At 46.1% G+C, this 26,737-nt stretch overlaps 1 protein-coding gene across 3 annotated transcripts in view; it reads right to left on the bottom strand.

The window, feature by feature from the left end:
* Positions 1–26,457, bottom strand: part of LOC146042192 (uncharacterized) — a 145,575-nt gene extending 119,118 nt beyond the window's left edge. The window contains exon 1 of one of the 3 annotated variants that reach the window (XR_014463781.1): positions 26,225–26,452. The gene's annotated coding sequence lies outside the window, so the exon portion shown is untranslated. Of the gene's footprint in view, positions 1–26,224 lie in introns of all 3 variants that reach the window. The other 2 variants (XM_083162119.1, XM_083162116.1) reach the window with 2 other exon arrangements.
* Between the last annotated feature and the right edge of the window lie 280 nt (positions 26,458–26,737).

Here is a 26,737-nt window from a genome sequence, read left to right as displayed (position 1 = left end):
AAAGTAGCAAAAATATTTAAAGAGAATCTTTTTAGATTACTGATATTATATTGCTTCTGTAATTTTCTACATTGTAGACAGACCTTTGTAAGAATAATTATATTAGCCACATAGTCTCAGGTTGACAGTATCAGATAGAACAGCTTATATAGTTGTTATTCTCTTCACATTAATTGCAGAACCTTAAACAGGACAGAATCCATAGTCTCATTGGTGGGACCACACATCCAGGGCTGCTATCAGAAATTGTGGGGCAAGGGACTGACAAAACACTCCACCCCCTACCAACACCCCACCCGCCGTGTATCAAAAGGATACCTGCGGCTGTGGTGGTGGCAGCGGCTTTTCTGGCTAGTCCTCCCGAGTCCTCCAGCATCTGGCATGCTGGGCACCCACACTGAAAGTCGCAAGATGACGTTACACCACGCGCGGCTTACAGTGCGGGCTCCCAGTATTCATGCTGCCCGCTGCACTGCCTATGTATGTCCCCGACAGTGCCAGATTAAGCCCTCGGGGGGCCCGGGGCACTTTAGATGGGGGCCCCCTTGCACTTGTCATTACTGGCCTCAAACTGCATGGGAGAATATTACACTGTCAAAACACAGAGTATAAACTTTGTCAATGGGTAACTGCAGGGGGGAGTATATATATATATATATATATATATATATATATATATATATATATATATTATATATTTGGCTACATCTGTCACTCAAAGTGTGTCTGGAGCTATAACGCTGGGTGGAGCCTCAGAGAACCATGCCCCCCACGACCCCCCCTACCGCAATTCCCCACCCCTGACCCCCCCTCCTGTCATTGCAGCAAGCCCCCGCGACCCACCCTCCTGCGATTCACTGCAACCCCCGCGCCCCCTCCTCGCGGACACCCCTCACCTCCTCCCCCCCCACCCCCGCGCGATTCACGGCAACCCCAGGATTGAATGGCACATGCAAAACACTGGCACGGCTATGGTCGACAATGAAAAAGGTTGACATGAGTTTTTGAAGATTTATTTTTCTTTTTTTGAATATTTTCATATTCATTCTCATGTGTCGATATGGACACCGATGAAATGCCACACTTATGTCAACATTTACATGTGTTGAACTTTCTGTGTTGATTTTTTCTTGTAGCAATTTTTTTCCAGTGACAAATATGAACTATGTGCACGTCAACCTACACATCATCAACCAATTCTTTGTATAATATATAACACCTGTTCTGTTTTACTGTAGGTGTTTTAAGTCAGACCTTTTACTGCTACTATTACTGTTTATGTAAATGCATTCTGAATGACAGCAACATCCTACCATCCTTCTACAAGAATATATAACCAACTAGGTGATTCATCGCGCCCCGTGCCCCCGCCCTCACGCAATTCACGGACCCCCGCGCACCACCCCTCCCGCGATTCGCAACCACCCTTGCGCAATTCACGCCCCCTCCCACGCTTTGCGGACCCCCGCCCTCTCCCGCGATTCGCCGACACCTGCGCCCCCCCTCCCTTGATTCACGGCACCCCCGCGCCCCTCCCGCAATTCACGGCACCCCTAAGCCCCTCTTTAGCCCCCCGTATACTCACACACCCCTATCACTACCCAGCTTCCTGCTCTCCTGAACCGTAACTTCCACCACTGGGGAGTCGCTGACGCTGTTTTGCCCACATGCCCCTATCATGCCTCATAGCCCAGCCTCCTGCTCTCATGCACCCGAACTCCCACCCAGTAGGAGGAGACACTGACTAAGGGCCACCATCCTGTACTCCTGAACTGCCATGCTGGACCCTCACCCACTGGCAGAAGCTGCACAGTATCTCCCACCCTCCTCTTTAGTCCCCCTTATGCCCACAGACCCCTATCACTACCCAGCCTCCTGTGTCGTGACCTCCGCCAGTGGGGAGCCGCTGACTCAGAAACACCCTACTATACTATTGCACACACACACACACCTAAACAACATGCACACACAGCCCCCCCCCCCCCACACCCACAAATGTCACTGTACCATCCACACTATCAATGTACATCTTACTCTTTTTAATTAAACAAAACAATACACACCCCCTTCCACATCATATGCTCTCTATTTAACACATTTCACCTATAACTCAAGTTGCAATACAGGCATCTTTCATACAATTCTAACCATCTTTCTCACAATACAAAAGTTCACAAATTAAGGGGGGGCAGCCCCTTACGACGGTGTGAAGAGCGCCCATAGGGCGCGATGAATCACCTAGTATATATATATATATACCCGGCTGCGGGTGTCTATGGAGACCGTGGGTGCGTGTGTACACCGGTTACCATGACGCCAGGGGGCTGGTGAGACGCCGTCTGATGACGTGGTAGCGTGAGCGCGGGAAACGCGATCCTGACGTCCACGCTGGGGCCGGGATATAAGGTGAGTGTTGTTTATTGTATTTTATGCCTGATGACGATTTGACTGAATAAAATCGAAACGTTGCTAGACCTGCCTAAGAGATTCTTTTTGGAGCCGGGTGCTGCTGCTACTGTTATCATACAGTTGAAGGTGATATATTCATCCCCGGGCTTGGGGATTCAGCGGGCACCGGTCGCAGTAATTTGTATTATTGGGGAGTGCTTGGCCATCTGGACAGTGTATTGGTCTTTCCCGTGGCAGGAGAGGGATTGCACCTGGCCTATGGCACCCTGAATGTGTTTTGAAGTATCCTGTGCTGCCGTTACATCAGTGTTCCTGTTTGGACGTTCGGTCCTACTGCATGTACTATGGCTGAAGGGGGTCTTGGTGTGGATACACCACTGGAATGCATCAACCTGGCTAAACTCACACAAGGAGTAGCCGTGACATTTTCAGAGTCGGAGGCAGATGATATACTATTTAAAGAGATATCTTCGATAATGCCATCATTAAGTCACCTGATCTGATTTATCGGGACTGGTTGAAACTAAAACAAAGAGAATTGGACTTCTTTTACCATGGGGTTACGCTTACGGACTATTATAAGGAAAAGCGTATACCCCGTGGTTTTAGGGTTAAAAATTGCCCTACGATTGGCAGACATAACCTGACGTTTTGTAAGCGCTGGATTGGGGTGCTGAATAAGTGCAGCTATGATTTAATGCTCCTCGTTATCGAGGAGGCAGGGCGCGAGCTAAAAAATGCACGTGAAAAATTGGCTGCATTTGAATTAATCAACAAACAGACCCTTGAGGTGGATTCCAGCACAGATTGGTGTGAGAGACTTAAGACGCAGTTAGCAGCTTACAAAAGAGATCTGCTATTATACAAACGCCAGAAGCTGGATAAAGTAGTGGCTGATTACGAACGTAATACTGTATATATGTGGACCAATTCGGATGTACGGGGGCGTGGCCAGAGAAGGAGACGCGATAATCGCCAGAGCAATAGACGCTATGCTGGACCTGGCGAACAATATACTACCAGCGACTCTGATTATGGCTATGATCAACACAGCGGACCCTCCTCCTCCTCCCAATCGTCGGTCCCTTTAGGGGTGCGAACCCGCACCCAGTTATTAAGAGGAAACGACACAGAACAAGGAGGGGTGGCAGGAAGTGGCGAGCGAAGAAGGCGCGGAAGGCCGCCCTTGAACAGGAGGCCCCGATAGTATTCAACCTGTCATCTTATTCTCTTACCCCCGATGAAACTAAGGTACTCAGCCGTGGCCTATCCTTTGTACCTACTAACAGTTTTCGTGACTTTGATTGGCAGGTTGAGAAATTCCGTCTTAATAGACAATTACGTTTGCGTGAACATTTTGCTAAAAAACCTATTACTTGCAATGTTGATGTTGTGGACAATGAGATTCCTGTGCAATTACGTAAACTGTTGCCAAAGTCTAAGTTCGATCCTTTGTCAAACAATACATCGATTAAAACCTTTACTAGAATGTTGGAGCGTGATGTTGATGTGATGTTCAAATCCAATGTGTTTTCTCCCAAGGTTGGCAACCTCCCGCATTCTGAGTATGTTGCATTAAAATCGTTGGCAGATAATCCTGATATCATCATCCGCCCCGCTGACAAAGGTTGGGCGGTGGTGATTCAGGATTTGGGCCCATATAAATCAGAGATTGAGCGCCAACTGGCAGATGGGGCTGTATACCAACTATTACCCAAGGATCCCTCTGGGCCTTACAGTACTTTACTTAAAAATCTGGTTAAAAAAGCAGTCTCCGATGGTGACATCAGTGCTATTTTGGGGGAGGCCCTGGTTCCTGCATGGCCCGTGACACCTATCATGTATACCCTCCCCAAAATACACAAGCACGCTACTGTACCTCCTGGCCGACCCATCATAGCGGCCAATGACTCACTTTTTCAGAATTGTGCTGTATACCTGGATGCAGTTATGCAACCATGCATTAGGGATCACCCTAGGTATGTACTGGACACTACCACCTTCATTAATGGTCTGCTTCAATTGGGTGAGATTCCTGAGGGCAGTCTTTTGTGCAGTGTGGACGTGTCCAGCTTATATACGGTGATACCCAACACTGAGGGGATTCTCGCAGTGAGAAGGTTGCTCACCGATAATTCCAAATATGTTGGCCCGCCCATTGACTTTGTATGTGATCTGTTGCTTCTGCTTCTTACCCATAACTATTTTATACATGATGGGAGGTTCTACCTCCAAAAATCAGGGTGTGCGATGGGGTCGAATGTGGCCCCATCGTATGCGAATGCGTACATGTTTGGGGCAGAGGAGCAGATCTTTTTTGATGATCCCTATGTGTCTGGCATGGTTTTTCACTATGCCAGATACATAGATGATGTCTTCTTAATCTGGACGGGGACTGAGAAACAGTTTACGGATTTCATGTGTCGACACAACCAGTCGACATCCCCTTTGAAGTTTACTTTCTGTACTAGTGAGACTATGGTCAATTTCCTTGATGTGGCAGTCAGTATCTCACAGGGTCGGATTGCGACCAATCTATTTAGGAAGGAAACTGACCGGAACACCATTCTTCATTGTGCTAGTTTCCATCCACAGCCTTTGAAGTTTGGTCTTCCATTTTCACAATTTGTTCGTGCTTGTCGCATTTGTAGCGATACCAAACAGGCAGAAGCACAGATTGAGATCATGATTGGTAACTTTCTAGTAAGGGGCTATGATCTTCAGCTCCTGCTAAAGGCTAAGTCTAGGGCATTGTCCATCCCTAGGGGCGAACTTCTGAAACCCAAGGATAGATTTGGGGGATCTACTAGATCTAAATTGCCCTGGGTGAATCACTACAGCACAGGTAGTGAACAAGTACGCAGGATAGCTAAAAAACATTGGCCTATTGTCGCCTCTGATGAGGATCTCAACCTGTCCACTGTCGACCTTATGCCCTGCTATACGCGGGGGAAAAATATTAGGGATTGGGTGGTCCGGACGGATGTCACACCACGTAAGGATGGGGTACCGGATAGTACTTTTTTGGGGAGACGTAATGGATGTTTTAGATGCTTAAACTGCATTACCTGTAGGAGCCTTACTGTGAGTGATAGTTTTTGTCATCCCTTTTCTGGAAAACGATACATAATCAGATCTAAAGTGACTTGCACTACTAAATTTATTGTTTATTTAATTTCTTGTCCGTGTGGCCTCCACTATGTGGGGAAGACGGACAGAACCTTGCGGGAGAGGATGGCCGGACATCGTATGGCAATCCGGTCTGCCCTCAGTAGCGGTACTAGTGACCAGCCTGTGGCAAGACACTTTGCCCAGGCTGGTCACAGTATGGCTAATTTAAAATACATTATTATAGACCATATTCCCCCTAAGTTGAGAGGTGGTAATCGTTCTCTTGCACTGCTCCGTTGTGAGTCCCACTGGATCCATCGACTTCGGACGATGGTACCATTTGGACTCAATGACCATTTGGGTCTACATGCTTTTTTATAAATAGTGTTGCTGCTCTGTTGAGGGTTTATCCGTTTGTTGCATATGTATTTGCGCTATATTTATTACGTTATTATTTGTACATATGCTTTTCTATAATTTCTGTATTTAATATATTGTATTGCATTGATGTGTTTCGCAGTGGTGTATACTATGCCTTGCCTCCCTCCACCAGTACATTGTGTTTTTAATTTACGCAGGATTGTGTATTACTGGCGCTCATGTTCCCGTCTTGGTATGACGTTATTCTCCGGCTGCGGGTGTCTATGGAGACCGTGGGTGCGTGTGTACACCGGTTACCATGACGCCAGGGGGCTGGTGAGACGCCGTCTGATGACGTGGTAGCGTGAGCGCGGGAAACGCGATCCTGACGTCCACGCTGGTGCCGGGATATAAGGTGAGTGTTGTTTATTGTATTTTATGCCTGATGACGATTTGACTGAATAAAATCGAAACGTTGCTAGACCTGCCTAAGAGATTCTTTTTGGAGCCGGGTGCTGCTGCTACTGTTATCATACAGTTGAAGGTGATATATATATATATATATATATATATATATATATACACCACATGAAAAGCCTGTGTTTGTCCCTCTGCGCCTTACTCTGTAGGACTGTAGGAGACCTCACATTCCCAGTGCTGCCTCTGATTAAAAACCCTCCCATGACTAGGCTGCTGCTGTCCTCCATGGGCCTGAGAAGCATGTAATGAGCTCCACCAATCAGAGCTCAGCACAAACCTCTCAGCCTCTGCCCTCTTGTGCAGTGTCATGGGACTTAGTCAACTCCCAGTAATGCACTGCCCACTTGTGCAGTCAGTGTGCCTTGGCACCCCATGCTCAGCACCATTAATCACTGTCACATTGGCAGATAGTGGAAGCAGCAGCACTACCCCACTCCCATGCACAAAACCTTTAGCTAAAAAAAAAAAATACATTTTAAATACAGTACATGCCAACCACAGGGGGCCCCTAGCTAGAGCATAAACCATGTGTCAGGTTCAAGGTGTGTGTAGGATGAAATGCCTTTAAAATGAATCACCAGATTTTCTGCTGTCACTGAGTCATGCAAGTGCCTGCTCCTGCAATAACCGTGCAGATATCAAAATATGTGTGTGCTATACTAACTATGAGCAGAAAACTAGAGTTATTTGGCTGTTTACATGCTGAGGTTAAGAACTATATAAACTGTTCAATCTGATACTGTCAACCTGAGACTATCTGGCTAATAGAATTATTCTTACAAAAAGCTTTGTCTACACTGTTGCAAATTTTAGATGCAATATAATATCAGTATTCTGAAAAGATTCTATTTATATATTTTTGCTACTTTCTTGGTAGGAGTTCTCTGCTGACTAGAGGAACTATCCATTAAATTATTACTCCCCAGCATTGGGAAGAGACCGTGTATGTATATAAAACTCTCTCCCACATGTTACTGGGAAAGCTTTTAACACATCATATATATTTTCTTTACTTTTAAGTGTCACATGAAGCATCACCATATGGTGGGTATGCAATCTGGGATCACGACTGTCGATCCCCGCCGTGCATAGCCAGATCCCGTTATCCTGGCCCGTTTGCGGTCTGATCGACCGCATAATGACAGATGGGATTCAATGTCCCGCCTGCCGATGGGCGCAAAGGGGGCGTGGCCGCAAAAACTGCCGTGGATTGTCGATCTGCGGCCTGGATAACGGCAATCCATGGCCGTTATCGGCAGAACGGGCCCGACAGCTTCTGAAGTGATCCCACATCAATGCTGTCGTTAATGACAGCATTAAATAGGGTGCTGCCGCTATTTTCCACGTCGTAAACAGCGGCGGTACATTGCATACCCCCCTATGTATTCATCTTATGCTACGTTGTAATAAAAGTTATGTTTTATTTGCACACATTTCTACTTTTCAACGCTGCCCCAGAAAATGATTCCTCTTTATTCTGTTTTCCTTAGGCTGGGCTTGTGCAAGATGTGTGGCCAGCAAATCTGGTTTCCAGACAGGCAAGCTGTGGGCACAGGGCATGGCCATATGGAGATATACATTGTCATGTACTGTATACATGATTATCATGTCCTACATGCTTAAGTCACATCCTTCATGTAGATAGATCAAGTGTCATGAATACACTGCTCTCTAACCAGTGGCGTAACTAGAAATTTTGCTCCCCCCAGCCCAAAAAAATCTGCCGCCCCCCTCCCATTTTTGGAACCTATAGCATTCCATGAAGGGTGTGTGGCAATGCTTATTAGACAATATGCCACACACTGTAATGTCTATTACATATTATACTACACACCATAATGACCCTTACACATTATTCCCCTTACCATAAAGCCCATTACACATTATGCCACATATTGTAATGTTCATAACACATTATGCCACACAAAGTTATGCCACAACGTAATGCCCATTGCACATTATACCACACACCTTAAAGTCAATTACACATTATGCCACACACCGTAATGCCCATTACAGAATATAACACATTATGCACACATGGTGGAACCCGATATATATTGAATGAGGTCAGCTTCTAGGCAATCAGGTTGCTGGTGTTCAGTATATCGACACTGGCATCCCAACTGCCATTAGAACACTGAAACTGGAACATTTAAATGCATCAGGATGCCAACAACGGAATGTCAACAGCCAACAATTAGCCGTAAGTATGCTGTAACGGGTTAGGGAGAAGCCAAGGTGGATTAGGGATAGGCAGTACTGGGGGTAGGGAAGGGGTATAGCAGCTACTAGGTTTAGAAGTGTACATACATTGCACTTTAAGCTGGCATATTGAAAGTTATTTCCAGTGCTGCTGCAGTCACCATTGACACCACCTCTATACCCCATGCACGGCCAGCAGCAGGAACCGGGGCAGCCTCTGGGAAGAGAGCACCATCCGGACACACAAACATATGAGGGTGCCCTAAATGAGCGCCAGTTACCCCATCTCCTGACCCGAAACCAAGCAAAACACATCTTACCAGAGCCAGGAGAGGACACTGAAGTGCGGGGATGGCAGTGGGTCACAACCATTATCTTGAAGGTCACGACGGGTGCTCCATGATGGCCGCTCCTCCTGGGCTCTGCGCGTGTGATAGCTTGGTTGGTCTCTAGGACAGGAAGGGTGGAGTCTGAACTGCAGCAGCAAGTTCTGCTGCCCAGGAGACACGCTGCTTCTGTGGGAGATGAAAAAGCATGATCATAGGTCAGGGTGCTCTGGTGCTGCTGCCAGCAACTCAGGGCAAACAATTGGGGTGCAGGAGCATAACTAGAACCTTGTGGGTCCCATTGCAAAATATATAAAGGGTCGGATTCTCTCTCTCTCTCTGACACTTTCTTTTTCTTTCCGTCACTGTCTCTCTGTCTCTCCTTCACACCCCCACTCTCTCCATAGCGTTTCGCTGTCTCGCTCCGCTCTTTCCTTCATACTCACCAATCAGGATTCTAGCTGTCAGTATTACGGCATTGGCATCCTGACTCATTTCAAGTTCAGCGGCCACTCTTCTAAAGGCATTAGGGATGCTAGTGACGCTATACTGAATGCTGGCATCCAGGGACCAGGGGCTAATAGATACCAGACACACAGGGCATACATGCACACATACCATACACACATACCATATATACACATACCATACACGCACATACCATACATATATATACAAACAGGACATACATGCACACATACCATATATACAGACACACATCACAAACACACACATATACCATACAGACACACATCATATACACGCACATACCATACATATATACAAACAGGACATACATGCACACTACAGTAATCACACGCATGCCATACAGACACACACACACACGCGCACATACCATTCACACACAGGACATTAAAGCACACATACCTTAGACACAAAGGACATACACGGACACACACATGGCATACTGGTACAGATACCATACATGCACACACACAGCATATTTACATATACACATATACACACACACACACACATACAGCATACACACATGGCATACAACCACAGATACCATACAACATGCACACATACAGCATATTTATAAACATACACACGCTATAGACACACAGAGCATACACAAAAAGTATACATACATACACACATACAGCATACTTACAAACATCAATACTAAAGCAAATAACTCCCACAAGCAATGGGGGGCACCCAGTTTTCCATATACCCATATACCCAGTCCTCCCCCTTCCCACTGCAGCTACCAAGACATACAGATGGGGCAGGTCCCATCTTTGCAGGGGATGGCGCTGGCGTCGCCAGCCGCCATCCCCCGCCAGCGCCATGGCGATTGCGAGAAGGGGACGCGCGCGCACGCGAGGCGCGCGCGTCCCCTTCCGACGGCGCTTCCATCGGTTCCCCTGGGTCCCCGCCGGCTTGCCGGCGGTAACCCGGGGTCCCCGCCGCCTACCCGCACCCCCCCCCCTAACCCCCCCTAACCCTGTCCGTCTCCCTGAGGCGGAGACGGACAGGGTTTCCGTCACGCTGGCGACGGAGACTGAGACGCGCGTGCGCGTGAGACGCACGCGCGTCTCAGTATATTCGCCGGCGAGGCTGCTGGCGGGTCGCCAGAGGGGACGTGCTGGCGACCCGCCAGCAAGGATGGGACACAGCACATACTGTAGTACTCACTGGGCCACCAGCTTACATTAATGGTGCCCACACTTTTCTTCCCCTGTCCATGCCCCTGCAACTGGCACCCACAACAAGGGACACAAACTTGTAAAATCAGCATGTCACCCATTCATAGCTCCGTGTATCAGGCACCCCCATGTCCTGGAGACAGAGAGAGGAGCTTCTTCCTGACAGCCGAGGAGCTCAGCTGTGCGCTGCAGCGCCACCTACAGGCGGCTCAACAGTATATACCCAGCTTCCTCCCAGCAGCAGAGCACTGAGCAGAGCTCGGCTTTGATAGTGCCGTGACCCTGCTGCGCCCCAGTGGCACCGGCTCCCCCCCGCGACGGCTGGGGGCCTGGGGCTGCCTTACCATAGCTACGCCCCTGTCTCTATCATGTCTTAAGGCCCCATACATTTACCTGCGAGCCGCCCGGCAGCTCTCCTGGAGGCTCACATACAATTTGGCACTTGATGGCAATCGAATGCGATTTATCCCATGTAAAAAAAACCCCGGGGAGCTGCAGGGCTGTGAGGAGTAGTGGGGGCGGGCAGCGGCGGCGGTGGGGGCGGGCAGCGGCGGCCAGTGGTGGTGGGGGCGGGCGGCGGGTGCGGTGAGCGCTGCTGACCTGGCCGGGCAGTGTACTTACACATAGCAGCAGCGGGGACGGGCAGCGCAGTGGCGGCTATTATATTTTTTTAAATACTTGTCAAATGACCGGCCGCTCTCTGATTGGCCGGAGAGCTTTCAGCCAATCAGAGAGCGGCCGGTCATTTGACAAGTATTTTAAAAATATAATAGCCGCCACTGCGCTGCCCGTCCCCGCTGCTGCTATGTGTAAGTACACTGCCCGGCCAGGTCAGCAGCGCTCACCGCACCCGCCGCCCGCCCCCACCACCGCTGGCCGCCGCTGCCCGCCCCCACCACCGCCCGGCCAGGTTAGTCAGCAGCACTCGCCGGTGCTCAGGGACCCGCTGCCCCGGTGTCTGCATGCATATGCATGTCAGGTGGCAGGCATATGCATACAGGGAGGTCGGACGTGATCGTATGTACATACGTATGATCGTATGTACAGACCGTCCGACCTCCCTGATCCGGTCCGATGCGCACGGGACCGCGCATCGGATCGGATCAGATATCACACACCTACGATTTTGGGCCGATTTCACCCGATTATCGGCACAATCGTCCCAAAATCGCATAGTGTATGGGGGCCTTTACATGCTAAACTCATATCATAGATGATCAAAGTAATAATTGGATTATTCAGTAATATCATTACATTATCTTCTGATTTATTTTCTGATTATATTTCTGGCAGGCAGTGATTGAGCTTACAGTGGTATTCCAGCTCAATCTCCCGTTCAGCTCAAATATGCGTCCTGGCTCTCACCTAGCTTGTCCCCCCGGCAGCCGCGGTCTTACTGTAGGCGGCTGTATGTGCCGTAGACGGACGGTCTTGAGCAGGGGCGGATTTATGGAGGAGGGCGCCCCTAGGCACAACAATAATGTTTACTAAGTAGGACAGTTTATAGGGGCAGTATCTGCATGTCCTATCCAATTACACTCTATTTAAGATGGAATATAGCACAGTACAGTGGATATTTTGCAGTTATTGGTACATTTTGGGCTGACAGTACTATCACTGGCATCCAAGTGCCGCCCCTAAACATGTGCTGCCCCTAGGCCGGTGCCTCACGTGCCTAATGGGAAATTCGGCTCTGGTCTTGAGCTCTGCCACAGCGCTGGCCGTAGTTGCTGGTGAATGTCGCTGGGGTATGACGGCTTAGCTGGTTTAGGTCACAGTTAGTCAGGATGCCGTGTCCAGTCAGGGCACAAATAGCCGGCGTGCTGTAGCAGTGGGGAGCCGGGAACGGGAGGGAAATCGGGCGGAGGAGCGGGCGGGGGAGCAGCCAGAGGAGCAGGCAAGCTGGCGGTGCCGGCATGGCTCCGGCGCCATGTTATCATCCGGCGCCCAGAGCTGGTGTGCCACCTGCTCCGCCCTCACTAAGCCTCTGCCAGCACCTGCCTAACCGGCCCAGTACCAGGGGAACGCCTAGCGTTTTCATGGGAACACTTACGACATGCTGGGCATTTCCATGGGTGCGACCCCTCACCACTGCCCCCCGTCCGCACAGCTAGGTGCGAACGGGACGTCGAATTAGCAGTTCACCATGCCCGCTCGCACCCAGCATCTGCAAATGCACAGAAATGAGCATGTGCAGATGGGTTGGGATCATTTGGTCTATTGCATTATGGTCGAAAGTCATTAGGTCGAATCCATTAGGTCGACATGCTAAAAGGTCGACATGATTCTAGGTCGACATGGGAAAAGGTCGACATGATTCTAGGTCGAAAGGTCATTAGTTCGACAGGTCATTAGTTCGACAAGGTCATTAGTTCGACATTGTCTATGTCGACATTCACAAGGTCGACATGGGGTTTTTCACTGTTTTTTTACCTGAATGTCAACACAGTCGACATGGACACAGTTTAAAGTGCACTGCATCCCCTCGCATCGCTCGCTGCGCTCGCGATGCGTCGGGCACAGTGCCTCGCTACGCTCGGCACACTATTTTATTCTCCCACCACGCCCTAGTGGATGGTAGGGCATGAAATACCGCCTGTCGGCACATGTTGGCTCAAAAAACAGTGAAAAACTCCATGTCGACCTTGTGAATGTCGACATAGACAATGTCGAACTAATGACCTTGTCGAACTAATGACCTGTCGAACTAATGACCTTTCGAACTAGAATCATGTCGACCTTTTCCCATGTCGACCTAGAGTCATGTCGACCTTTTAGCATGTCGACCTAATGGATTCGACCTAATGACTGTCGACCATAATGCAGTAGACCAAATGACCGCATCCCGTGCAGATGCGGTAGTTGCCCGGACAGCTATCGGTGGAGAGAGGGGAGTTCCGGTCCTCAAATATATAATTCATTTTTTGATCATTCTCTTACAGATGGGACTACCAAGGACACTTCTCTGATTTCCTGTGTACCTAGCAATGTGTGCAATGTGACCTATACTTTGAGCAGTACCAATTTGACTACAACTTTTGCCACTTCTTGTTGTTATACTGATAACTGTACTCCAGCGACACCTACAGGTAAGTACTTCAACTGCTCTCCATTCTTCTAACCCTAGTATTACACTATGGCAAAGATGATAATAGCAAAGCGCTGGAAATTGTTTTGTCCCTGCTGCCGTCTAGAGGGGATTCTCAACCCCTCTTTAAAAGAAGAACAATAGATACAAAGTAGACGGCAGAAAGGGACACTATGAACACATATTTTTGGTAAAAATCAATATACAATTTTATTTATACAATAATTGAACACTTTTAAAAGTAAGAACACTGGCCGGTGAAACTTATAAAAAAAAGAATGAGGCACATATAAACTGCATTCAAATTCTAAGCATCTTTCGCTATTCTTAATGTGCTATTTTTATTTTTAGCACAAAAGAATATGCAGTAGTTGGTAACTGTCCATACTTTGACTAGCTGTCAGTTGCAGATGGTTACTAGAGTGCAAAAACCATGAATTTATAGACTTTGAAATGGATTAGGCATGCATGGGGTTAATTTTTGCAAAACAGAGATTACAGTAGTAGCAGTCTTTTCATGAGAAAATGTTAGTCTATGAATGGAAACTCTGACTCTCTTCAAGCACACACTCTCCAATGTACGACAAATGCTGAATTCCAGCCAGACTTTCTTGTTAATGCTCAGTCATTAAACCACATGGAAGCTTATAGTTGTTAGCAAGCTTTAGGAATATAGATGCAACAGAGTAAAAGTTATACTTATGCTCCGTTTTGATTTTGTATTCCACTTTGGGGAGTGATTCTATTGCCCACGCCTGGAGCGGGTTCCCGGCTGTTCAGTACAGCTTGTCAGCCTTATCACGAACACACGGCTCCGGCTTCCGGGTCTCCCAGTCAGCTGTGTCTCAAAGTGCACGCAGCAAATAAGGATCTCCTTGATGACGCGTTTCTCCGCCTCTTAGAGTGTCAGTGGCTTCATCAGATCTGATGTGTTTTGTAATTTAATATAGTTATGTAAGAAATAAATGTCAGGGCCTGCTGTACTACTAGTCAGCCGTCTAGGGTTCCAGAGTCTGGCGGGCAACACGGAGTCTGGCTATAAAAAAACAAAGGATGACTTCTAGAGAGACATCCTCCTCATTGAACTTAGAGTTGATTCAGCAGATCTCTCCAAGCAGCGGTTGTTTGCTGCTTAGTGAGCCCATAAACGCCAAATGCCCACCCCCCGCAGTCAAATCCCATTCGTACGTGAACACATCCCGACCATTGAATTACTTCTCTCCCCTTCGAAAAATAATATATATATATATATATATATATATATATATATATATATATATATAGTGGTCGACAGGAACAGAGGCGGCACTCAGCGGACTTAGTAAAAAGGGTGTTTAATCACAACAAAGTGAAATGAAAGTCCCTTTCAGGACTTTCATTTCACTTTGTTGTGATTAAACACCCTTTTTACTAAGTCCGCTGAGTGCCGCCTCTGTTCCTGTCGACCACTACATATCTACCCAGGAAGGCACCATCGGCAGCTGGAAGTATTCAGGTTAGAGTGCCGGGCTGACCCCGTGGAATATATATATATATATATATACAAACTAATAAATACAGTAGGTGCATTCACCGGTCCTTGTGCTTGTAGAAAAAACAATTTATTAGTACAGCCAGGGGCGGATCCAGGATAAAAAGACAGGAGGGGCACCATGATAAAAGAGGGTTTAGGTGGGGGAGGAGCGGTGTTAGTGGTGCAAGTGTACATGCTAAGAGAGCGGCAGAGAGAGGGTGGTAATGGGATTAAAAATAGTCCCTGGCATTTAAAGTATGCAGGCCCACCATGGCGACAAAAGTGAAGGATGTAGTTGTGCGCTTGCCGAAGGCGCACTCCAGAAAAGGGGGTGTGGCCACTCAACAGAGGGAGTGTCTTTGGTGTGTAGTGTACAACACCATATACAACTTCTACACATTATGCAACAAAATACTAGACCCCATTATACTTGCCCCTTACACATGATGCCAAATGGAATGAGCCAAAAGTCACATAATGCCACATGGATATAGCCAAAATTCACATAATGCCACACGGATTGAGCCAGAATTCACATAATGCCACACGGATTGAGCCAAAATTCACAATACGCTTCATAAACAGGGACATTGTCTGCCAAAGGCGCGCATTAAACATTTACACCATAATGTCCATTACACGTTAAGTTGCACGCCATTATGTCCATTATGTATTATGCCAAACACCATAATGCCTATTAAAAATTATGATACATACGTGCTGCTTATCTACATGCTCATTGCCATGGGTTCCATGCTCATTGTCAGAGATTCCATGCTCGTTGCCATGTGGGATTACATGCTCATTGCCAAGGGGGAATACATGCTCGCGGTAAATGGGGGACAGCCGCCGCCAGGCAGAAGTGATAGCCACTGACAGTGGCAGAGCCTGGCTGTATTCAGAGCACTGCAGGTCCCGGCTATTTGAAATAATACCCCCTTCACACCAGAAAATGCATTCCCAGGTTGGCTCCTTTTACACCAGCCTAGTCCCTGCATTTTCTGGTGTGAGGGGGAGAGAAAACCACCTCTTCCCCCCTTTAACCAGTTATCTATTTAACCAGCTATATCTTTGGAACCAACTGACCCATTTACATGAGACAAGTATCATATTGAAGAACTTTTGAGTGGGCTTTGAATGATTTTGGTCCAGTGAAACTGGAACGTTTGGTTCCAGAGTAATCTGCCCTCAAAGAACATGAACAGCCATGAAATTACATTTCAAATGATAGAAAAATCGGTTTACACGCAATATCTCTAAAAATGATTGACCAATATGGACCAGCCTGGTATCATATTGAAGGCCCAGTGATTTGGAATTGAATGAGATCAACCACAAGCTTCTGTGATGCCAGGGGGGGAATTGGCAGCCATCGGAACCGGGTGGGGGTCGGAATTGACGGAAAAAACGTTACAGCTTTACCAGGCGATATCTCCGGTTCCCGGGGGGGCTAGAGACACGGGTCTGGGCTCGTTGGAAAGCCCTGGTCCTCAGCTACAAAATGGAATGACAGGGGGGGCACGTGCCCAGGTGCCCCCCCCCCCCCCCTGAATCCGCCACTGAGTACAGCCGATTAGTCCATTATGTGACAGTGGGTTAAAGGTCAACATTTCAGTCCAAACATAGACCTTTTTTGTCAAGACCCCCTCTCCTGCCTTCACCAGTGCTGATGTCATGCACTGGTGAAGGACCGGTGAGTGCACCTATTTATTTATTTGTTTGCATAAATTTGGAAGCACCTTGGATCAGGACTTTCTGGTTTGTGGTACTGACATACTCTACCCAGATGACCGGCAGATTACCTTAATTGGTAATCTGCCGGTCATCTCTATCTCTCATATATATATATTTATATATTCTATGTAGTCACCCGCAACCCACCCCCCACCCCCCCCCCCCCCCCGTGCCTTCCCGGGCCGGATTTCAATCCCAATCCGCCCCTGCCAGGTTTCCATGGAAACTCTTTAAAAAAATACTTTTTTTTAAACAACGGGGCATGAAGATGTTTGTCTGGGACCCAAGACCTCTCCTCTTGATCATACCCCTTCCAATGGACCAAAAAACGTAAGTGACCCCTGACAAACTTAGAATCCAAGACTGGTTGCTCCCTCTAGGAGCTAGAGGTATACCTGCACACTAGAAATATTTTCTTGAGAATAAGGAAAACTCGGTTCCCCAGATTTGTTGATCAGATGTGGGGTATCGGTTCCCCGGATTTGATGATCAGATGTGGGGGATCAGTTCCCAACAGTCAGGGGTTTGACATAATATCCAAAGAGAGAAAAAGGGACTGTTAATTGGAGCGCACACACAAAAATATACAACTTATCTTTTAATGTTTATTATATTAAAACCCCCTTATCGTATATTTTGGGAGGTAACGGTGAAATTATAGAGGTTAAAGTCACATACAAACACACACATACACACACACACACACACACACACATTGTGCTTTTGTGAAATAAAGAAAGAAAAAAAAGAGATGTATTAAAATAATACAAATGTAAACTTGAAAATGTCTTTGTTAATTCAGCATAGATTAATGCAGGTGAGGGGTTATGATTAATATGGAAGGCTATTAGTAGATTGCAAATATTATTATTGCCAAATTGTTTTTTGCCTACAGTATTTCTAAGGAGGATTCACTGCCTCCTGTTAGCCCAAAAAATAGATTTGTTACAGTCGGTATTTTTTACATACACACAGACAGATATATTTTTATATTATTTCCCCAATCTTTAGGGTTATACTATCTTTATTTATCTTTGCTGACTGTATGGTACCATGTCCAGATATCAATATATTCTCAATATTTGAACTTTCATTCAATTGGTAGAGCTTTACTGCCCTCTACTGGACAGATCGTATTCTCTGGAGTGTTCAGTATATATGGGCTAATTAAAATATTTGCTGCCCTCTACTGTATAATTTATGTGTACATGAACACCAATATTTAGCGATATGTTGTTAATAAAGGTAGCAGTTTCAGTAATGGCTATATTGCCATTATCACTTTCTGCTTACTGTATAATATCAGTTTAATATATCAGTGTATCACACAAACTACAGCAAAGTATCTGAGCTTTTATTGGCTTTGTGAAAAAGGCCTTGAAAAAGCTGTGTAACTAGTTAAACACGTGTCGGCTAATGTCAACTGAATGTCTGTCAGCTTAATAATGATTATGTGTTAATTTAATGATATGCATGATTAAATATGGATGCTCCAATCTATATATCCTAATGAATAGGAAATTTTGATTTTCTTAGTGAGCTTCTTTGATCTAAGCAGCAGAGGGCAGAAAAGACAAACAAATGTGAAGTTTACAGTTGGCTATTTGTCCAGTAGAGGGCAATAAAGCTCCACGTAGCTAATAAAAGCTCAGATACTGTACTGTAGTTTGTGTGATACACTGATATATTAAACTGATATTATACAGTAAGCAGAAAGTGATAAAGTCAATATAGCCATAACTGAAACTGCTACCTTTATTAACAACATACTGTATTGCTAAATATTGGTGTTCATGTACACATAAATTATACAGTAGAGGGCAGCAAATATTTAAATTAGCCCATATGTACTGAAAAGACATTTTCAATTTGACATCTGTATTATTTTAATACATCACTTTTTTCTTTCTTTATTTCACAAAAGCAAAAGTGTGTGTGTATGTGTGTCTATGTATGTGATTTTAACCTCTATTATTTCACTGTTACCTCCCAAAATATACAATAAGGGAGTCTAAATATATTAAACTCCCATTAACAGTCCCTTTTTCTCTCTTTGGATATTTTGTCAAATTTAGAATCCATAATTTTATTTACCAGAAATTCATTCTGGCTGTGGACCAAAACTGGGGCTGGTACCTTGTTCATATGTCTCCTAACAACAATCACAGGTTTAAGAAGAGAACAATTAAGGAATAATTGACCGGGTAACAACAAGCGAAAGGTAACTGGGTTAATCTGCTTCACAATTCTAAATGGACAAATAAATAAACTTGATATTTTTTGTGGACAACCAAACCAAGTCCTCACATTTAACATACAGGGTCTCTTAGTTTGAACAAATAATCTCTTAGAAAATGGACAATTCCCCCATCGACTGCCTTCCAAACTCTCCAGCAATGAGACACAAATGCAAGGGAATTATCATCAGATGGCAGAACCAAAAATTAATTTGATCTAGGATGATACCCCAAAAAGACAGAAAAGTAAGCAAATTCCACTAGAGGAATCAAGTGACTGATTGGTACATTCCGTCTGCATGTTGGACTGAGGATGGTAACCAGAAGACAAACTCAGGTTAATCCCCAACAATCTACAAAAGGCACTCCAAAAGCTGTCCACAAACTGAGGACCTCTATCAGAGATCACATCCTGAGGCAACCCATGAAGCTGAAAAACATTCTGAAGAAAGAGAACCACCAATTTTCTAGCCAAAGGTAATCCTTCCAACGGTATAAAGTGTGCCAACTTGCTGAAGCGATCGACCACGACCCAAATGTAAGTGTGACCACATGACCTGGGAAGTTCCATCACAATGTTCATCGAGACATGTGTCCAGAATCTAGAAGGAACATCAAGAGGCAACAACTGACCCAACTGAGGTCCTTGCGGACTCTTATTCCTAGCACAAACCTCACACCTGGCCCCAAACCTCCTGACATCCTTAGAAATAGAAGGCCAACAAACAGCCTGGGAAAGTAATTCCAATGTTTTAGTTACCCCTGGATGACCGGCGGTGATACAATCATGAAATAATTTGGTGGAATTCCTTTGGAATGAATAACATCCGGATGGCGCGTTCTGAGGTGCTTGATCCTGTCTACTACAAACTTGAGAAGTAAGTCCTGACCCATCCCTACAACAATCTGGGAAGCCAGAGTAATAGGAGTCTCAAGCTTTCCTACCTCTTGAGTGGCTGCAACATTTTGAGAAATGTGTCTGCTTTAATGTTTCTAGAACCAGGACGATATGTGATAATAAAGATAAATCATAAAAAAAAGTGCCCACCGGGCTTGTCTAGAATTAAGACATTTAGCCAATTCCAAATAAGCTAAATTCTTATGGTCTGTTAGCACTAGATGCTAACAGACCATAAGATGATCAAGCCAATACCTCCACTCTTCTAACGTGTACTAATAACTCTTTATTACCCACATTATATTTAGATTCAGCTAAGGAAAATTTTCTAGAATTAAATGCACATGGAAGTTTACCATCAGTACAACTCTCTTGGGACAAGACAGCTACAATACCCATCTCCGAGGCATCCACCTCCACCACAATAGGAATCTCTGGGTCAGAATGGCACTAGAACCTAGCTGATGTAAAAGCTTCTTTAATTTTAAGAAACACTTGTTGGGCTTCAGCAGACCAATTACTAGTATCAGCCCCCTTCTTGGTCAATGCTACTAAAGAGGAAAATTTGGGAATGAACCTCCTGTAATAGTTAGTAAACCCTAAAAAAATGTATGGCTTTAAGGCTGGTGGGCTGTACCCAATCTAACACCGCTCAAAGCTTAGAAGGATCCATTCAAAAACCCTCAGGGGAGATAATGTACCCCAAAAAGGACACTTGCTAAATTTAGAACTCACCGTTCTCTGACTTAGCATACAAGTGGTGTTCTCGAAGCTTAAGTAGAACTGACTTCTCATGTATACGCTGTTCTTTAATAGATTTGGAAAATATTAGTACTGTATGTCGTCCAGAAATACCACCACAAATCATCCCAAGAATTCACGTAAAACATCATAAATGAGATCTTGGAAAACAGCCTGCACGTTTGACATCAATGCATCACTAAGTAACTGTAATGGACTTATTCGGGGACAAGGTGACTGGCGATCACTGTGCAGAAGGAAGTGCCCACAAAGCGAATACCCATAAACGCGTCAGGGTACACTGTATACAGAAAATAAGAAACAACAGAGGGAGCAGCACTCAACTACAACAATGCAGAGGATGATATATAAACATTCACAGAGGGGACAACCCGTGACTGCAACAATGCAGATGTCATGGGCTGTGACCACAGCCGTCACTGTTATTCATGTTCGGTGTGGGTTTTGTATTTCCCGGATCAGTACTCCAGGTTTTGGCTGATCCACTTTGCCTTGTTTCCATGCATGCCTTAGTTTGCATTGGGTGTGGCTGCTTCTAAGTCTTGATATATAGTTATTCTCTAAGCACTGAACCCTGCCGTTTATATTCCTGTGATACTCCTATTATATTCCTTGCTCCTGGTGATTTCTATGTTCCCAGAGATTCTCAGAGATCCTAGCAAACTTCTGTCTGACATTATTCCAGAGTCCCAGACCTGGGACCTCAGTGCAACAGCTGTGTCCTAGATTGCTCCAGTCTGTGTCTGAGTATTCCAATCACAGGCTGCCATGTGTCCTCTGAGATCCTGCCTGTATTAGTGAATCATTGCATCCAGTTTGGGAGGTCCTGTCTGTGTCCAGCTTCAGTACGGAGGTGTTGTGTATACCAGCGTCTTCCCCGCACATTGCGGAGGAAGTTGTACGTTTCAATACTATCTGCCATTGGTATTCTCACAGTGCCAGCTGGAGCCATAACTCTTGTCCTGCGATAGAGTCTCGAAGGCGGTTAGAGTGGTAAATGCCTAGAGCTGCCTAGTGGTGGCGCCGGCCCTGGGTGGAGCTAGTCTGCCCTGGAAAGGCAGTTGTTAGTGGCAAAGGCTAAGACCTCCGCAGGTGCCAGCCGACTCAGAGTATAGTAAGAGTCAGGGTCAGGCTTTCACAGTGTTCTTATAGCTACAGCCCACAGCTGTTCAGTCTGACACCCTGCAAACCCTTAACTGACACTCACTTAGTGCTGCATTCAGTGGCGTAATTACCTATTATGCGCCCGCCCGCCGCTAAAATTTCAGCGTTTTTCTTCAATTTGAAATCCGATGGTAAAAAAATAAATAAAACCTTAGCCCTTGCTTGAAAGTAATTAAATACGCAAAGTTGGGGTGGGTTTCGTTTTCAGAAAACTAAAACTGCACATCTCTAACAGAGAAACAGGTAATGAATGAAAGCTAGGGGGTTATTCTAGTTCACTCTTTCTGACAAAATCCTTCTTAGATGGACAAAACCATGTGCACTGCAGGTGGGACAGATATAAAATGTGCAGAGAGAATTCGATTTGGGTGGGGTTTTACTTCAAAGTGAGATCTAAATTGCAGTGTAAACATAAAGCAGCCAGTATTTACCCTGCACAGAAACAAAATAACTCACCCAAATCTAATTCTTTCTGCACATTTTACATCTGCCCCCCTGCAGTGCATATGGTTTTGTCCATCTAAGAAGGATTTTGTCAGAAAGAGTGAAGTAGAATAAGGCCCTAGGAGAGAGAAGAGGCTGAGAATCCTAGGCCCAGAAACAAAAAGTAGAATGTCAACTGTTAAATGCAAAAAAATAAATAAAAAAAAAGTAGCAAGGCAATAATTACTGTCAGGAACTACTGTAGCATATCTGCATCAGGGAAGAATCTATAACTGTCTATTAGTATTTTTACCATGTTGCTGAGCCAATAGAAATCCAACAAGAGGGACAGACCCCTTGTAAATAATTACACAGCAGCTGAGTAGCTACATGTATAGAAATAGAAACATAGAATTTGACGGCAGATAAGAACCACAGTTGGCCCATCTAGTCTGCCCCTTTTTTAAACATGTTACCTCAAACCATATTTGATCCTTATTTTGTTGTAAGGATATTGATATGCCTATCCCAAGCATGTTTAAATTGTACTACTATATTTGCCTCTACCACCTCTGATGGGAGGCTATTCCACTTATCTACTACTCTTTCTGTGAAGTAATTCTTCCTCACATTTCCCCTGAATCTTCCTCACTCTAGTGTCAGTGCATGTCCTCGTGTTCTGCTGCTCCTCTTCCTGTGAAGAATGTCTCCCACCTGTACCTTCCTCCCCCTAGTGTCAGTGCATGTCCTCGTGTTCTGCTGCTCCTCTTCCTGTGAAGAATGTCTCCCACCTGTACCTTCCTCCCCCTAGTGTCAGTGCATGTCCTCGTGTTCTGCTGCTCCTCTTCCTGTGACTAATGTCTCCCACCTGTACCTTCCTCCCCCTAGTGTCAGTGCATGTCCTTGTGTTCTGCTGCTCCTCTTCCTGTGAAGAATGTCTCCCACCTGTACCTTGGTAAAACCCTTGATATATTTGAAAGTTTCGGTACTTGTGTAATTTCACGGTGCCCGATATATCAGATGCGATATCGGCCGATATATTAGATGCAATATCGGCTGATATATCGATGCGATCCGATGTGATTTTTTAAACTGTTCATAACCCCACTATCCACTACGCATGGAGTTGATTTTATACAGTGTGGCGAGCGCAGCAAGCCACCGAGCCCGAAGCGTGGTGAGCGGACGCGGATTACTGCGCTTGCCAGACTATATAAAAACAACTCCATGCATAGTGGATAGTGGGGTTATGAACAGGTAAAAAATTGCATCGGATCACATCGATATATCGGTCGATATCGCATCCGATGTATTGGGCGCCGTGAAACTACACAAGTACCAAAGTTTCTATCATGTCCCCCCTTTCCCTTCTCTGCTCTAAAGTATACATATTAAGATATTTTTGTCTTTCCTAGTATGTTTTGTGATGTATGCCATGCACCATTTTAGTTGCCCTTCTTTGTACAGTCTCTAATGTATTTATATCCTTCTGGGGATATGGCCTCCAGAACTGAACACAGTACTCTAGATGAGGGGATTCGGTAAGAAATCCCGACGGTCAAAATCCCGACAGGGTCAAAATCCCGAATGGGTCAAAATACCGACAAGGATAAAATCCCGACATGGACAAAATCCTGACATTTAAAATCCCGACAGGGTCAAAATCCCGACATTTAAAATCCCGACAGGGTCAAAATGCCGACATTTAAAATCCTGACAGGGTCAAAATCCTGACATATAGAATGTACAGTCTACATGACTTTCGGTCGACAGGTGCGAGGTCGACATGGGTTTTTTCACTGTTTTTTTACCTGAATGTCGACACAGTCGACATGGACACAGTCGCAAGTGAACCGCAGCCCCTCGCATCGCTCGCTTCGCTCGCAATGCTTCAGGCACGGTGCCTCGCTGCTCTCGGCACACTATCTCCCACCACACCGTAGTGGATGGTAGGGCATGAAATACCGCCTGTCGGCACATGTCGGTTCAAAAAACAGTGAAAAAAAACATGTCGACCTCGCACCCGTCGACCGAAAGTCATGTAGACTGTACATTCTATATGTCGGGATTTTGACCCTGTCGGGATTTTAAATGTCGGGATTTTGACTGCATCCCAGATGAGGCCGTACCAATGACCTATACAGTGGCATTATTACTTCTTTCTTTCTACTGCTGATACCTCTCCCTATGCAACCAAGCATCTGACTTGCCTTCTTCATTGCTTTGTTACATTGCCTACCTGCCTTTAAGTCCCCTAAAATAGTGACACCTAGATCCCTCTCTTCCTCAGTAGTTTCCATTATAGTGCCATTTATACTATATTGAGTCTTTGGATTTTTAAGATCCAAATGCAGGATTTTGCATTTTTTGGCATTAAACTGTACTTGCCATGATCTTGACCATTCCTCTAATCTACCTAGATCTGGGGTAGCCAACCCTAGTCCTCGAGAGCTACCAACAGTGCATGTTTTGCAGGTCTCCTCACAGAATTACAAGTGAGCTAATTAGCTCCATCTGTGTATCTTTTAAAATGTGTCAGTGATTAATGAGTGCAGCTGTGCAGCAGCTAGGTTGTCTGGAAAATGTGAACTGTTGGTAGCTCTCGAGGGCTAGGGTTGGCTCCTAGATCATCAATAATTTGTTTTACTCCTCCTGGTGTGTCTACCCTGTTGCATATCTTTGTGTCATCTGCTAAAAGGCACATTTTACCCTCAATTCCATTTGCAATATCACCAATAAAGATATTAAAAAGCACTGGTCCAAGTACAGATCCCTGGGGTACTCCACTTGTAACCTTTCCCTCCTTTGACTGTACTCCGTTTACTTCAACTCTCTGTTTTCTGTCCTGCAACCATGCTCTTATCCATTCAACTATCTTAGAATCCAATCCCAAGCTTTCAAGTTTATTTAACAGTCTGCGATGTGGGACAGTGTCAAAAGCTTTACTAAAGTCTAGATAAGCTACATCTACAGCCCCACCTAGATAATCTACAGCCCCACCTTGATCTAGGCCAATTACAATGAATACATACCTCCCAACTGTCCCGATTACAGCAGGACAGTCCTGCTATTTGGAGACTGTCTCGCTGTCTCTCCCGTGGGTGGCATTGTCCCACTGGTGGGGTTAGGGCAGCTGGGGGGAGCCAGAGATTCAGTGTTTGCAGAAGAGATGCCATAAGCATGCGCATGGCATCTCTTCAGTGCAGGGAGGTAGTGAGGGAGCCAGGGGCTGCCCAGCTGCTAGGGAATGGCTGGGCACACCCCAAAAGTGATATAAAAGGGGGGGGGGGTTATGGTTCTAGACCATGCCCCCTCTGAACAAGGCCACGCCCACTCAGCCGGTAGCTCTGCCCCCTTTTCAGCCCGCTGGTCCTGATAGTACAGAGGTATGTGAATTTCACTTCAGATGAGTAGCTGAACTTACAGAAACAGGCCCCTTTGCAACTATTTACACTGCAGCTGAGTAGCTACACAAACTGAGGAAATGTATCGACTGCTTAGTAACATCTAGGACCAACAGGCTGCAGAGAGTCCTGCTCAACCAGCAGGGGCGTAACTAATGTCTTCTGGGTCCCATAGCAAAATCTTTGAAAGCCCTCCCCCCCCCAGGTGTCGGGGAGAGTGCAGGAAAGAGAGATATGGGGAGGAGAGGTGGAGGGAGGAGAGAGAGGGGGTCTAGGGAAGAAGAGAGAGAGCAGGGAAGAGAAAGAAGAGGTGGGGTGGCGATGGAGAGCAAGAGTTAAAGCCCCAATCTGATCCTCTCCCCTCCACGACCACAATACAGGCTGCCCTTTGTTTCCCCCACACACCACCCTTAATTATAAATGTTGCTATATACCTGCAGCTTTGCGGGCGGCTCCCCTCGTCAGCGCCGGGTCTTTCTGTCGTCAGTGCCGGGTTTCACCCGCTGCAGCCTGTCTCCAGCTCTGCCACAGAAATCATCTTCTGTAGGCAGTTCTTGGTCCCACACACAGCATTGGCATGGCAACAGTGGCGCAAGTCCTGCGGCGCTGTTTTAACGCTGGGGCTCGTCACTTGATAGTGACGTTTAGTTGAGCCCCGGCAGGCGGCAGCATCATAGAGGGGAGGGGGTGAAGGATGGAGGCTGGATCAGCCGGACCACCTCCCCCTTCATTAAGCAAATCATCACCATTGACGGGGGAGGCGGAACGGGACGGCACAGCAGACACTGCTGTACGGACGAAGTGGAACTGACCCTTCCCGTTCAGCACTACGTAAATAGAAGTAAAGGGTGCAGGGGATTGCCTGCTAGGTCCTCTGGCCTCATAGCAGCTGCACCCCCTACACTCTCCATAGTTACGCCACTGTCAACCAGTAAACATCGGGGCAT

The sequence above is a fragment of the Crinia signifera genome, chromosome 19, assembly GCF_055691185.1.
Source record: "Crinia signifera chromosome 19, ASM5569118v1, whole genome shotgun sequence".
Lineage (NCBI taxonomy): Eukaryota > Metazoa > Chordata > Amphibia > Anura > Myobatrachidae > Crinia > Crinia signifera.
Note: the sequence above shows the minus strand (reverse complement) of the source record. Positions and strands in the feature narration are given on the sequence as shown.